Genomic DNA, 13,893 nt, shown 5'->3' on the forward strand with positions numbered 1-13,893 from the left:
TAGTGTGCTGAATAAATATATACCAGTACCTTTATATACTTCAATCATTAAAATTTATGCAGACCAGTTTTCCTGGATTGTCAACTTATAACAGGTTAATGGGGATGTTAAGATATGTTGGTTTTCTACTAAAATAAATGAATTGATACTGTGTTTTTTTTAACTTGTTGAAGATTTAAACAAGTTAGTTAGGCCAGGGCCCATAAAATCCTCAGAGAGAGATACAAAATTTAGCTAGAGAGAGAGAGGAGTTAAGGAGTTAAAGTTGGTCTTACTCGGTAAATGCTTTAATTGGTCTGAATATAAATTGCTTAAAGCTGCTTGGTCCGATTTTATATCAAATTTTATGCACGCTTTTAAACGATGGCTATGCTTAGTATATGTATAATAATAGACATTGCAGTAGTTTTACCCGTCAATTATGCCAAATTTCAGTGAAGAAAAATACCTACAAAATTTGCTGACAAAACAAACGACATTAAAAGGTACCGCATTATTTCGCCTCATGTTAAATTTCACCCCTGACGACGAGATGGGTATGGTTGTATTACGAATTTGTCATCGCTTTGAATAAAGGTCGAAATGATCAAACAAATTACAAATAAACATGTGTACGTTTTGTTTGCTAATATTTTCAAAGTCTGCTTTCTTTATAATCGATGCATAGCATACGGGTTGAATAACCCCAATCATTCGGGGGACGAAACCAAGCGGTTTCCTTTTCTAAACATTCCCGTGATGCATTTTGGTTTGTTTTTTCGTTTGCCCAAAGAGAAATTATTTTTATTTACTTTGACTATTAACTTTGAAAGGAGACTGATTCTGCTGGTGTAAATAGGAGAAAGTCCATAACTTTCTAAGATAAATGATTTGTATGAAAAAAAATATTGATACTGTAATTACAAAAAAATCGGACCATGCAGCTTTAAATGTTTTTTTTTAATTAAATTTAATTTCTACATGTTAGAATATCTTTAAGACTCATCTGTCAGCTGCTATATACCACATAATACATGGTCATGTTAATAAGAGGGATATTACAAAACATCACTCAAAAGATGTCCACCACAATAAATAATCCAATTTTCTCTAGCTGCTACAAGTCTGAGAACCCAGCTGATATTCTGTTAAGAAACTAAATCTCCTCTGTCACCCAAATCTCCTGCTGTGGGAATTTCTTCTAATCCCTTCTGTAGCCCTGAAGGAGATTTGCGATTGTTTTTCCAAAACAACGATCCATCATGATGATTTTGGGGATGGAGGGACACCTTTGCAGACACAGAAGATAACATTGCATTGTCTCCTGGTTGGCGGTACTATGTGTGGCATAGCACCGACCCTTCGGTGGTCATGTGATCTAAGGTCAAGTAAAGACTGATCATTTGTTGTGAGAAACATCTAGTGATAATTTGTCTGAGATGGGGTGATGTAAGTATGATTTTATCTGTCTTGTTCTCTTAGCTTTGTCTTTCTATTGTCTGATCAGTCTTTGACTGTGCTTTGATGCTGTTTCAGGTTTTTATTTTGGCAGGATTTACCCCAATTATGGATTTAAAAAAATAATTTAATAATTTCATTAGGCAAATTTTGTGTAACGAGAAGGTGGAAGTATTTTTTTTGGGGGGGGGGGGGGGGGGGGGTAGAGTATTGATTACACATGGTTCAAAATTTTGATCCATGTAAAATCAGTGATGTCCAGTCTATTTTCTTGGCTTCTCTTTTATTGCATGACCCTTTGACTAAAGGATTGAATAGCAAAAGAAAGTCAAATTATAAGACAGTTTTAATGCATTGCTTAAAAAAGATGATTTATTTGTGGAATTCATTAGAAAAAATATAAACATTTCAGTCCATTTGATCCAAGGACTGAGGAATTTACAAGCTAATACATGTGAGAGATTTTAGAACACTCCAATTAGTTACCTCAATGTTATCCCCAAAAATAAGATCGAATTGCGGGATTGTGATAAGGAAACAAAGGAGGTGAAATCAAGGATTTGGGCGCTTCCTTTGTTAGGTGTGATAGAGTATAAGACCTGTATAGCACCAGACGAGGACCATTAGATCAATGATGCTTTAATCACCCCCCATCCATTGCTGTTTATCTCCCATCAACAACCCTCTGTCTCAAAGGAACAGAGACCTTCCACTTTTGTTCTGCCCAGCTACTGGGGTTAGAGAAGTCGGGCACTCTGTTGCTAGGAGTCCAATGTTTTCCCTGTTGACCCCTCCATCTTTTTATCTTTTTTAGTGCGACACGATAAATGTAGCACCCCTAGCACCCTGATGGAGTTGTTATTTTTTCCGGCCACTGATTGTTGACTGGGTGGTAACCTGTTATGAATGTTGTGTGAGGGATTCCTTTAGTTTTGTGTTTTTAAATCTTTTTTTTTTTTTTTTTTTTTTTTTTTTTTTTTGGCGGTGGTGATTAAATGAAGGTGTGATATGAGGAAGTACAAAGTTCATTTAGGAACATCCCATTTGAGGTTTTTCTTACAGACCAATTTTGGGAAAGTCTATGCCTGCATGTCCACTTCTCAAAAGAGCAAAATGTAAATGATGATAATGCTGTATAAAACATGTAGTAAATCTGCAGCAGATGTTGTTCATTTTTTAAAGTCAATGTTATTAATTTTAGTTGTCTTAAGAATGTTTATATATCAAGATGCTTGAGAGAATGTTTCAATAAGTTACGAAACTGTAATTGTTTGATCTACAGGTGATAGAGTTAATTGTGCAAAATAACCTACAATGTATTACAAACTTCACTGTGCAATTTTCAACTCATTGAAATTGTAATTTTTGAAGATATGTGCATGATTTTTGCTTTAAAAAATGTTGCTGCAGCTAAGATTGGCCAACATATACAGTGTAATGTAAATCTGGAAATGTCATATGCATGATTCACCCAGTCTTGAAATTGGTTTTTCTTGGAAAATAAATTAATAGAATTGAAGGTGATTTAGATATATACAGATTGCTGAATTTATTATTTCTGAAAGGATTTTATACATGTTTTACCAGGTAGTCTCTTAATTGGTGTATGGAATTGATAAAGAACCTAGATTGTACTGCGGTCAGTAACACATACATGTACTTCGCGAGACGTACTGTTCACTCTCAGGTCTGGTTTGACAGGTCTTACTATTATCTGTTATAAGGATACATTTTAACATTCTTTCCCTCTAGAATCTGAAATAAGGATACATTTTAACATTCTTTCCCTCTAGAATCTGAAATAAGGATACATTTTAACATTCTTTCCCACTAGATTCTCAGTCTGAAACTGGATTCATCTTGATTTTCACTATACATCTAGTACAAAAAAGTTACATTGTATTAGTGTGTGTATAATGTACTTTCCATCTCAGTGATTGATTCACTCGGTGCAGATTAATGGTGATTAGATTTCTAATCATCAAATAGAGGGGAAAAAAGAGGGAAAATTTTGTGGTATAATCAAGATACAACTTCAATTTTTTTTTTACTTCGCTTTAAAAAAAAATAATTTGTATTATTTTGTTACTGGCAGTATTATACCCTTCATGAAACATGGAATGTTATAACTACATATATAAGTTTGAATAATGGTATCTTAGTGTGAGAGGTATTTACAATCTCATAAATTTTACAGATGCTTTAAAACAACTTGGTCTTTTTTATGGTTTTATCCCCTACCCCCATTTTTTATTTCAATGGGGGGGGGTGCATGTTTTTCAAGCTTTTCTTGCCTCTCTGACTTTATAATTAAATATGCGGTTACTTTAAATTTTATGGAGTCCTGCTTTTATAATGGTTACCTCTGTATAATTTATGACCCCTATTTTCAAACCCTGATCCCCCCCCCCCCCCCCCAAAAAAAAAAATCAGATTTTTTTTGCACCTTACTATAACAAAATTTAGGTTTAAAATATACCTTCCTCGTGCTAACTGAACATCCTTACCTTACAAATATGTCCTTTCATGTTGTCATGAATACCCTGAAAAAGGGGGAAATTCCTTGCAGTTCCTCTGATATTCATTTATAGCCACTTGAGTGTAATTAATGACTTGGATAATGAAGCCCGTCATATCTCCCTGGTTGTTAACACTTAACGGACTGTAAAAAAAGGGGGGGGGGGGCTCCATCGTAGAACAATTAAGTGTTGATATACACAGGCCTGTCAGTCATTCCCTAATATCAGGACCATGTTTAATCATCGGAATGCATGTCAAATTGAAAAACCAGGGCTAAAATTTAACAAGGCTGACTCAGGGCCTTGGTGTGTATAAGCATGAGGAACTGATTGTAACATCACCCAGCAGACGTGTATAGGTTAAAATAATGGCATGATAAAGACACAGTCATCTATACTGTAAGGTAGGCTCTTTCGTTTCATAAAGCTTTTCTTATGTCGTAGAAGTGAGAAAAACAGGTGTGAAGTCAGATTTTTCTTTTGAAGCCAGTTGTTGGTCAGTAAAGTCTTTATCCCCTGTATCTGAGGGCTCTCAGTGGTCTCTAGTGACAGAGGGGTCCCCTAGCAGATAAAAATTAGTGGACCGATCGTAAAAACTTTTTCAATATGGCCCCCAGGTCTAGAGCACTGCAGCCTGGTGGCCTGGAGGTATGATTTATGAAGAGAAATAGTTGTGTTATGATAATATTTTTGTATTTTATGGATGATGTTTCAATGAATTCCATGGCCAGAGGACACCTCAGATACAGGTCTGGGTGACTTGTAACAGAAGTCACAGTGTTGTTGTCTTTTGATTTTTTTTACAACTCTTTACTTAGGAAGCATCTAGCTGCCACATTTACAGAGCATATGTTTTGAGCCAGAGTTTATAAAACTTGGAAGGAATACCTTATTTTTGAGTTATATCAAGAGGAAGTTTTGTCTAGTTGTTTCAAGGTGTAAATCTTATTGACTGTGACTGCATGTGCATTTCGTTTGGAATAAGAATTGATTTGGATATCTACCTTACAGGTAAAAAATAATAATATCTTTTCAATTTTATTTATTGTACGTATGTGCAATTGCTTTTAATCATATCTTGCCAGAAATTTGGTTTGATAACAATCAAAGCTTGTCCTGAAAACAGAGAAATGCGTATATTTATTTAAAAAATATGAATTTTCACCTGTGCATATTGTGTCACCTATAGCTGTATCAAAGTCATTTCCTTATAACTTAGATATTAAGAGTCATTCAAACAAAAGTATGTGTACCGTGCGACTTGTATCGCACATTGACATCAAATGGACAGTTATATATGTCCTGGTAATTGAGGGGAATTCGTTTAACTGTGTCTTGTTCTCCCTCAGTCTCAGGTCAAAAATCAAGAGGCCTGGGTTCGTTCTGTCTAATTTACCTATCTGTCAATTGTTTGGGTCGACACCAGTACATTGTCTTACAATGACTCAAGATTTCTATTTGCGTTGGGCTCCGTTATGTAATCTCTAATGCAACTCTGGAAAGCTTGAAATGGGAGAAGTACTTGACTGCCTGGAATTTCTTATAGATGGACGATATAATATGGAGAATTTTATGAGTCTCCTGCAGAATTGAAAACCAAGGTCCTATTTTACTGCAAGACAATATATATATATATGACAAATTGTTTTTTTTAGCTTATTTTTCACCTGTTGATAAGCATTAGGGTATATGTTCATATAAAAGGGAAGGTAGATATTGAAAAGGTGTTTAGAATTTGACTAATTTCTATACCATAGAAGAATTTGTATTTCCATTCTGTTCCATTTATTGGTAGGTATTAATTTTGTGTACTAAATTTAGTAAATTAGTATTGATTTGACTTTTCAAAAATGCGCGATTTATTTCTTGTTTAGAGGTTACTCAGTTTAGAATTGGAAAAGATCTCCAATTGTATGATTGCTTATTTGCAAACATCGCCTAGTGAGAAACTAAGAAATATACAGGACATTGCTGTTTGAAAACACAGTGAATATCCATAGGTCGGAGCTATTAGAAACAGATTAATCTGAAATACCTGTGGTGATTTTCATCAATCAGGTCTAATTCCTTGATGAATAATATTATTTTGTGAAAAGAAGCTGCAGGTATTGCCTTCCCAATGGATCAATATGTAGCAAGCTCTTGAAAAGTGAAAACAAAAGCCAGCTGATTTTTTTTTTCTCTGAGAGTGAGAGCATCTCCAGGTGTGTATTTCTCAGTGCGTCAATTTCTCAGTATCACACGCCATCATCGTCATCGTGCCATTAAGAGGAGATAACAATTTCGCCTACAGATTAAAACAATATTTTTAAAAGAAAAAATAATCCTTTTACATCCGTATTGGGCTTTATTTCGTGAAAAGGCGTAGTTTTTTGTTGTTTTTCGTAAAGGTTGTATGATAATTTTTTGTCACTTTTTTTCAGTGTTTTTATATTTGGTTAGATAATTTTTAAGGGAGGTTCCTTGAGATATGTTTAGCTTATCGTATATTTGACATCACCGTTCCTCTTAAAGTTAAATGGTTTTTGCATACCAAATGGGAGTGGGGGTCTCTTGGGATGAGAAATGCTGTTACAGTATTTATAAATGGGCATTGTCTTATGTCAGTTTACTGAAATCTTATCTAATAAGAACAGCTTAAGGAAAGTCGCAAAATACCTCATCGAAAAGGAAGTTTTGTAAAGAAGGACTATTCAGAGTTTATTAAAAGGATCAGTTCTCAATGTTACGAAGGTGAGATGTCGAAAATAACCATTAGTTTATTCTCGATGAATGTCAGAGGACCATTTGTTTGTATATTAGTTTTTAATACATGGTCATTGTTCATATATGTAGAATAAGACAGCAAAGACAAACTCCAATATTCAATGTATTTTGACGCTGGATTTGACAGAAACATTATTAGAGCTATGATATTATGTAGTACAAGGTTTAATATGATTGAAAAATATAGAGTGAAAGTGATAGGATTGAAATTGGTTGGTTTCATACAAAACAGCTAGAAACTGAAAGTAAAGAGGTTGTGGAAGAGAGAGAGAGAGAGAGAGAGAGAGAGCAATATTTTTGTCTCATGAAGTTGACCTCTCATGACCTGAAACCCCTTTTCAGGTCAAAAACCTGAATTTGTCATTTGTGCACAAGAAAAAGAAAAAAAAAGACATTTTAAGGAAGTGTATTACAACATATTCCAGTTGTTAGCTAGGCCATTTTATTACAGTTGCATGGTGCACACAAAATGCTGACTTCATTGCGTTGTTAAACGTATGTATGTGTTGATATACACTGACTTCAGTAACCAACAGGATTTCTATTTCTGATGGAGTTACATTGGTACGGTACTAATGCTTCCAAGTACCTTTCTGTACTGTTTTAGTTGCCTCCTTTGATAACAATCAGCTACTGTCACAGTTATGCAACAAAGTAGATCATTTTTTGTGTCTGGGGATGTAAGCTTGCCCCAAGAACATTATCACATCATGTCTATATCAGTTTGTTCTGGCCAGTGCATCATATTTCTCTGCTTTTCATACCTCACATACTCAGGTGTTACATATACCTGTTCAGGAAATATACATTTATCTGTACCTTTGCGGTGCTTGTCTGCATTTATTTACCACTTTCATGGCTAATACCATTAGGTCACAGTTGTACCTGATTGATTTCATATTTTTGTCTTTCTCTCCCTTTGTACACTACGGGTTTGTGTGACCAAACAGTAAACTATAGCATTTTTTCAGTGTTTTGAGGTTTTTGTCTACTAGATGCATATATGTTTTTTTGTCTAATTGACTAACAATTGATGGGGGATGTCATATGACTGTCTTTGAAATATGTGTCAAAGTACCATATATGTATACATGGGGGCTAAATTTTCATCCATTTTTCGGATACCCTGAAGTCACCAATCAACATCGCTAAGTTATTTAACATTTAAAAATACAGTGTTTATTCATTATATGAACCAGCACAACCATGAAATACACCTTAAAATAAATGACTATCCACAAAATCCCCCCCCCCTTTTGAATTTAAATCATTCCATAGTACATGTAACTGACTTGACTTTGGAAAACTTAAGACAGGTCAGTCCTTTACATTGCCTGTCTTTCTGTTATATATGTCAGTCTGTGTCTTTATTTGTACATGCATCTTATTTATACAACGCACATAAGCAATATTGTTGTCAAGCTGTATGTCTCAGAATTTGGGTAACAAAATTCTCTTTGCTTTGTCTGTCTGTCCATCTCTGTGTCTGTCTGTCTCTCTATGTTTGCATCTTTTTCAACACTGCAGCTGATTGTTATCACACGATTTGACTTTGGGCAACATAACACGGGGGTTCTCCAGTTCTGTTTGTCTGTTTGCCTGTTGGTTGTTATGATAACACATTTTGTTGGCTCCCAATCTTCTCCCACACTCTCTTAGGTATTTCCTCATCACCATCCATAATTAATGACAAAAACACAGCTCCTCAAATCAGCACAGATTATCTCATTCCCTCTTCTTGTCTGCAGTGACCCTCTTCTGAAGCTTTTTCCTCTTCTAAGGGAAGGGGGAACATTATATTTCTTCTCTTCTCTTTTCTCGTTCTCTCATCTCCTTGCACTTTTAGGATGTGATATCGTTTTCCTCTTGAGAGAGAGAGAGAGAGAAAGAGAGATGAAGATGTTGGGATATGGCTTTGAAAGTAAATGAGGTATGCCGATTCTGTTTTTGTTTTCCTGTCTGTGTGTGTGTGATCCTGGAATTAGCTTGAGCTGATTTAGCCCGTATTTATGGCTCTGTGGCCTTTGTGATATTGATAATATATATTTCTTGGTCAGTCAGAGCATATAGGAGTGCTCAATCCATCGGCTGGCTAAAGAAATCTGTGGTTCAAGGGTATACAAGAATTGATTTGGGATGATTGAGTGAGCTGGGTTTGTATATCAGTATGTTTTTGTGTCTGTAATGAGTTGACAAATATGTCTGCAGTTATTTCTGTATGCTGACTTCAGGGCAAAATAATTCAGGTCTTAGAAAGTTACGCATTTGTTTGATTATTATTTGATTTAATGAGTATTGATTCACATGAAAAGCAGATGGAAATCAATAATGTGATAATGAAATTATTTATGATTCCTAATTGACCTTTGAAAAAATGCAGAGATTTTTTTTATTTTTTTGGTATTCATGTTTCTAATAATGCAGTATATATTTGATATTTTAATCAAAGGAGAAAATGCAAATGGTCCAAATGATATGAATAATGAATTAAATTTTTGGTTTTCATGCATTAACCATTGTTTTGTCAGACTTGTGTTTATAAACCAGTTTCTTCAGAGAACAATTAACATCAGGGGCTGAGATTTCGAACAAGGGAAGGTGAAAGTTTTGACATATTTTCCTGTTTGTAAGGTTTTTATCAGTTGAGCTTCGAAGTTGACATATCTGGTTTCTTCTTGCCTATGTTGGGAGCTTAGAAGCATCATGCCCAAACACCCAAATATTTTAAGCCTTATCTTGTTTGGAAATGGATCAAATTATTTTAGTCCAGTATGAAAAAGTAATTACAGATAATTGTTAAAGAAGGGGTCAGAATGGGTGGAAAAGTTGTGTGACTTGGTCGTGGTTGAATGCCATGTGTGTCCCAGACAAAATGGGCTTTTTTTTTCGCTATTGCTGGCAGTTTTTTTTTGGTTGGTTTCTAAGAAATGAAGGTAAGTTTTGATTTGTACAACATGCATTATGATTGTCATGTGTCATCGATTCAGAATTTTATTTTTTGCTTTTTGTGCAAAAATTGACATTTTTGCCCATTGAGCGAATTTTTCTTCCGTGTTGACATGTTAATTTCTTTTGCTTTCTGCTTCAATTGAAAAATAACAATTTTTTTATTAATAAGCATTAATGAAATATTGATATTTACTTAAAAAACATTATTGAATCAATTGACAGTTGTTCTAATTAATAAATCTGTTATATTTAGAAATTGCGTTTCAACCATATTGCAAAGGTTAATCTTTCTAGATGCAATGTTTTTAGTTTCAATGTCAATTTCCAGCTCATGTTTTGGATCAAAGCTTCTCTGGATTTTGGAAGCCATTCTAGCCTGGAGGGTCTAGCTTATCTGGATCTTCCCCCCTCCATTCATTAATTACTGTTTTTATCTAATTATAAGTGATTGAATCGTAGGAAACGATGCCAGGAAGTCCATTTCATTCAGTTTCTCTGGTTAACTTCTGCGTAGCTTTATCGGTCGGTTCCTAATGGACCTTTGATACGATTCTTGTCTCTCATCTTCTCGATGAAAACACTTTACATTTATTATTTTCCTGACCAATTTTTGCATTAAATTGAAATGTAATTTATATTCTGTCCTTCCGTTTTGCTGTCATTCATTTTTTTTTTAAAACCCATCGTAAATAACCTTTTAAAAAATTTTCTGGTTTGCCGTAAAAATAAAAGAAATTAATTAATTAGCATAGTATAGCATTAATTATTCAATGGTCTTAATGTCGTAGTCAGTGTATATTTTAATCACAAACTGGCTGCCTTGTTATAGCTCCTCCACAACAGAGTCGTCCTCGGTGAACTAGCTAATATTACAATTGCAGAGAATTTTTATTTCGGCTTTGATTTCCTGTGAAGTTTTCCGATGGCCGCTCACTGTGTGTTCTAGCTGTATATAATTCTAGCAGACTTCTTTGATGGACAGAGATGCTCAAGTAAAGATCTTTTACCTTTCGGAATTGTTCAGGTGAATCTATTATTGATGGAGCTTGGCTTTTGATAGTTTGATCAACATCTCAGGCTAGCTGTTATATATATTTTTTTATTCCACCTCTGGTGAGTTGCATGTGTATTGTAACGACCAACCGACAGACTGTTGTCTTGGAGAATATTGATATAGGTGTACATGTCTATATAATTGTTTCCATGGACGAGGGCATTGGATTTTACCACTAACCAATTCAAACCGTCTTAAAAAAAAGAGAGGAGAAATCGCATTCATCAGTTGGACATAAGTAGGATATTATTGCAGGAATTTTCTGGATTTATTAGATTTTGTGTGCACTTAAAGGTAATATTTATAGTTAAAAGTTTGTGTGTGTGTGTGGGGGGGGGGGGGGTCCTAGTCTCTTGTAAAAATTACATCTGTATAAGTGTACAACCAGTATATGACATAGCATTGTCAATACTTCAAGGCATTTTGAACTAGCTCTCTTGTAATGTTCTTGTAGACAAAATCCACAACAGTTGTCAATGCATGTTTTATTTTATTTTTTCCTTTTTTTTTTGGAGATTTATAATGTGCATGCATTGGTAAGAACTTAAAGTCATGATTTATGCTCTGACCAAGATGGGAGAAATTTGTGGTTTTATGATCTAACTAGAAAGTTGTTTTGTTAGGCAGAAAACAAGGGCTTTGGTTTGTAGATTTTGTCCTGTGATTCGGTGTATTTCGGTAACTTTCTCTTCTCTGTCAGACAGTAGCTATGTAACAGTTTCATCATCTTAAGGCTTTACGACAAACCTATGTCAAAATTACCTGAAAGTGACAGGCTGATTTTGTTTAAGTCTGAGGCTTCAAATACCTGGTATACCTGGCTGATTATGACAGCCCTGATGTAATGTTTAACTCCTATTGAAAAGCCATTAATTATATCGGTGTGCCTGTAAGCATTATAGACATATTATTATAGATCATGCAGGAAAGATGTTACTTAGGTGCACACATCACATGGTGAATTGATATGCAGCAGGAGTCAACCTCTAATTAGTTACAAATGTTGGGATATACGTACCATACCAGACTGATATTATAGGTGAAACGAGGGGAGAAATATTTTGTCTGTTTGATACTGGCTTCGTTTTTGATGATCCAAGGGAGACAGGGAAGGAATCTCAGCTGTGTTTGTTTTGTGTTTACATTTTCGAGACATATGGAGAGGAGAACCAAATGTTTTGCTTTGTGGACATACAGTGAGTACCGGTATATGAACTTAATCATATTGCACTGCTTGATCAGCTGATGTATGTCAACATTGAAATCTACAAGGTTTGCTTTGGTGGATATGTATATTTCCTGTGACCTTCATATCCACATGAAGTACCATGCAAAGAAATTTGATTTTTATTGTTTAATGAATTCATGAATTGAAGGCCAGGCAGTTTTTTCTTTGAAAAGACAATTCCGTATTGGATATATTTGTCACTTTTTGTGTAGTAATTTATATGCAAACGCATTAAAAGATATTATTTATGTTAATGTCAAATTTCAATTGTTCTAATTTGAAGGTGACAGCATCTAAATTACTCTAAAAAATGGTAAATAAAAAAAACTTTGAAAGCTAATAGCATAAATTACTGGTACTTAAGGAAAACCTTGAAGCTCACAGGTTTAATTACTTTACAACCAATTAAAACTTTCTTTTTTAGTTTTTATATCTTTCAAACTCAGTCAAGAAAAATTGAAGGTGACAATTTATAGAAAGCTTAAATGTGATTTCTGCCTGATGTAACCTACAACATAACATTACCTGATATTGTCAATATTTAACGCTAGGTGTATAACGAGAGAAGGAAGAACTCTGTCTTATTACACTACCTGTCAGCCGTCCTCTGTGCTTTATATCACAGAGGTACCGACAATAACAGTTTTATTCCCTTCCTGTCGTTAATTTAGCGTTATTATGGATTAATTAATTTGACGGTGATCGAGGATTGTGTCTTTGGGGATGAGGGAAAGACGTCTTTCCTCGTTTTTGGTGGGCTTCAAATTCTGACAAGTGAGTTGATTTGGGTCAGGTTGGATTCAGTTTGATTGAGGGAAATTTCTCTCTGCATATGTTAAGTTATAGAGAGAAAGGTATGTTTATATAATCTGGAGGAATTTTCTGCAAAAATATCTATTTAAAAACCATGTTGATTGCAAAAAAAAAACTTTTACATTGAAAGTATTTGTGCGCATTATTGTAATATACTCCCAAAAATGTTATTGCGACGTGCATTGTATAATATATGAAAAATACATGGTAATTGAATGTTACATTGGTGTTCTTTAAATACTTTAAAGTTAACATTGCTGAGTAATAACGTTATACATTAAGATATAAATCAGCATTTCGACGAATATGACCAGAAGAAAAATAGGATCATCCCTATTTGATGGCGATTGTCCCATTGTTTATTATTATGAGGTGTTGATACCTATCTTTGGGTACATATAGTATATTAAATCACCTGATTTCCCCCCAAATACAGAGCTGAAAGACCTCAGGAATTATCTCTGTACAAGATCTCAAAAACAGCTACGAGGCATGCAAACACTCTGAACAATAGGCCACTTATTGTGCTCCCGAAATATCACGGAAAAACACACAACTGTTCCGCAAAGTTTCTGTTTTCCAAATGCATGAGCGAGATGTGAGATCCCTTAAGGTAACTGCACTCTAGTGCATGGCCTTTATACGATGGGGTCTCTGATACATGTGTAGTTTTTTTTTCTCTCTCTCTCTCTCACTCTCTCTCTCTGTGTACATACCGGCCAGGATGTTATTTATAGGAAATTAACACACTTTGTGTGGTGAACATCTGATCGATCTATATCAGCGGCAATCGGCCATGGATCAAAGAACGCACTCAAATGTATGTCAATTTGTCCCCCCTCCAAAAATTTTGCTTATTTCGTCGTTTTTTGTGGTTTGTTTTTTACTCTCTTTCATTTTTTGTGTGTGAGGGGTTGACAACTATAGGTTCAGGTATGGATTAAAAAATTGTTTTAAAGTAAAAATTTCTTGAATTATTAAGGTATGATTATTTGTATATGTCAGAGTGTAAATTGAAATCCTGCATCTTATATGTGGAAGGTTTTTCATTTGGATTAATCCTTGCATTGTGTTTTAATTAGAATATGCAGGTTGTGTGTGTTTAATATTCTAACTAGATGAATCCT

At 34.6% G+C, this 13,893-nt stretch overlaps 1 protein-coding gene across 14 annotated transcripts in view; it reads left to right on the forward strand.

Moving 5' to 3' along the window:
- Positions 1-13,893, forward strand: part of LOC105337065 (SH3 and multiple ankyrin repeat domains protein 2) — a 71,749-nt gene that overhangs the window by 6,331 nt on the left and 51,525 nt on the right. For 3 of the 14 annotated variants that reach the window (XM_011441634.4, XM_066070601.1, XM_066070602.1), the window contains exon 1: positions 8,447-8,652. The exons of 4 other annotated variants lie outside the window; for them this stretch is intronic. The gene's annotated coding sequence lies outside the window, so the exon portion shown is untranslated. Of the gene's footprint in view, positions 1-1,411; positions 1,429-4,221; positions 4,361-4,824; positions 4,968-8,446; positions 8,653-8,857; positions 8,876-11,903; positions 11,922-13,364; positions 13,380-13,565; positions 13,587-13,893 lie in introns of those variants that run through there. 7 more of the 14 variants (XM_066070598.1, XM_034478539.2, XM_034478543.2 and 4 more) reach the window with 7 other exon arrangements.

Source organism: Magallana gigas, chromosome 9 (genome assembly GCF_963853765.1).
Source record: "Magallana gigas chromosome 9, xbMagGiga1.1, whole genome shotgun sequence".
NCBI classification, from domain to species: domain Eukaryota; kingdom Metazoa; phylum Mollusca; class Bivalvia; order Ostreida; family Ostreidae; genus Magallana; species Magallana gigas.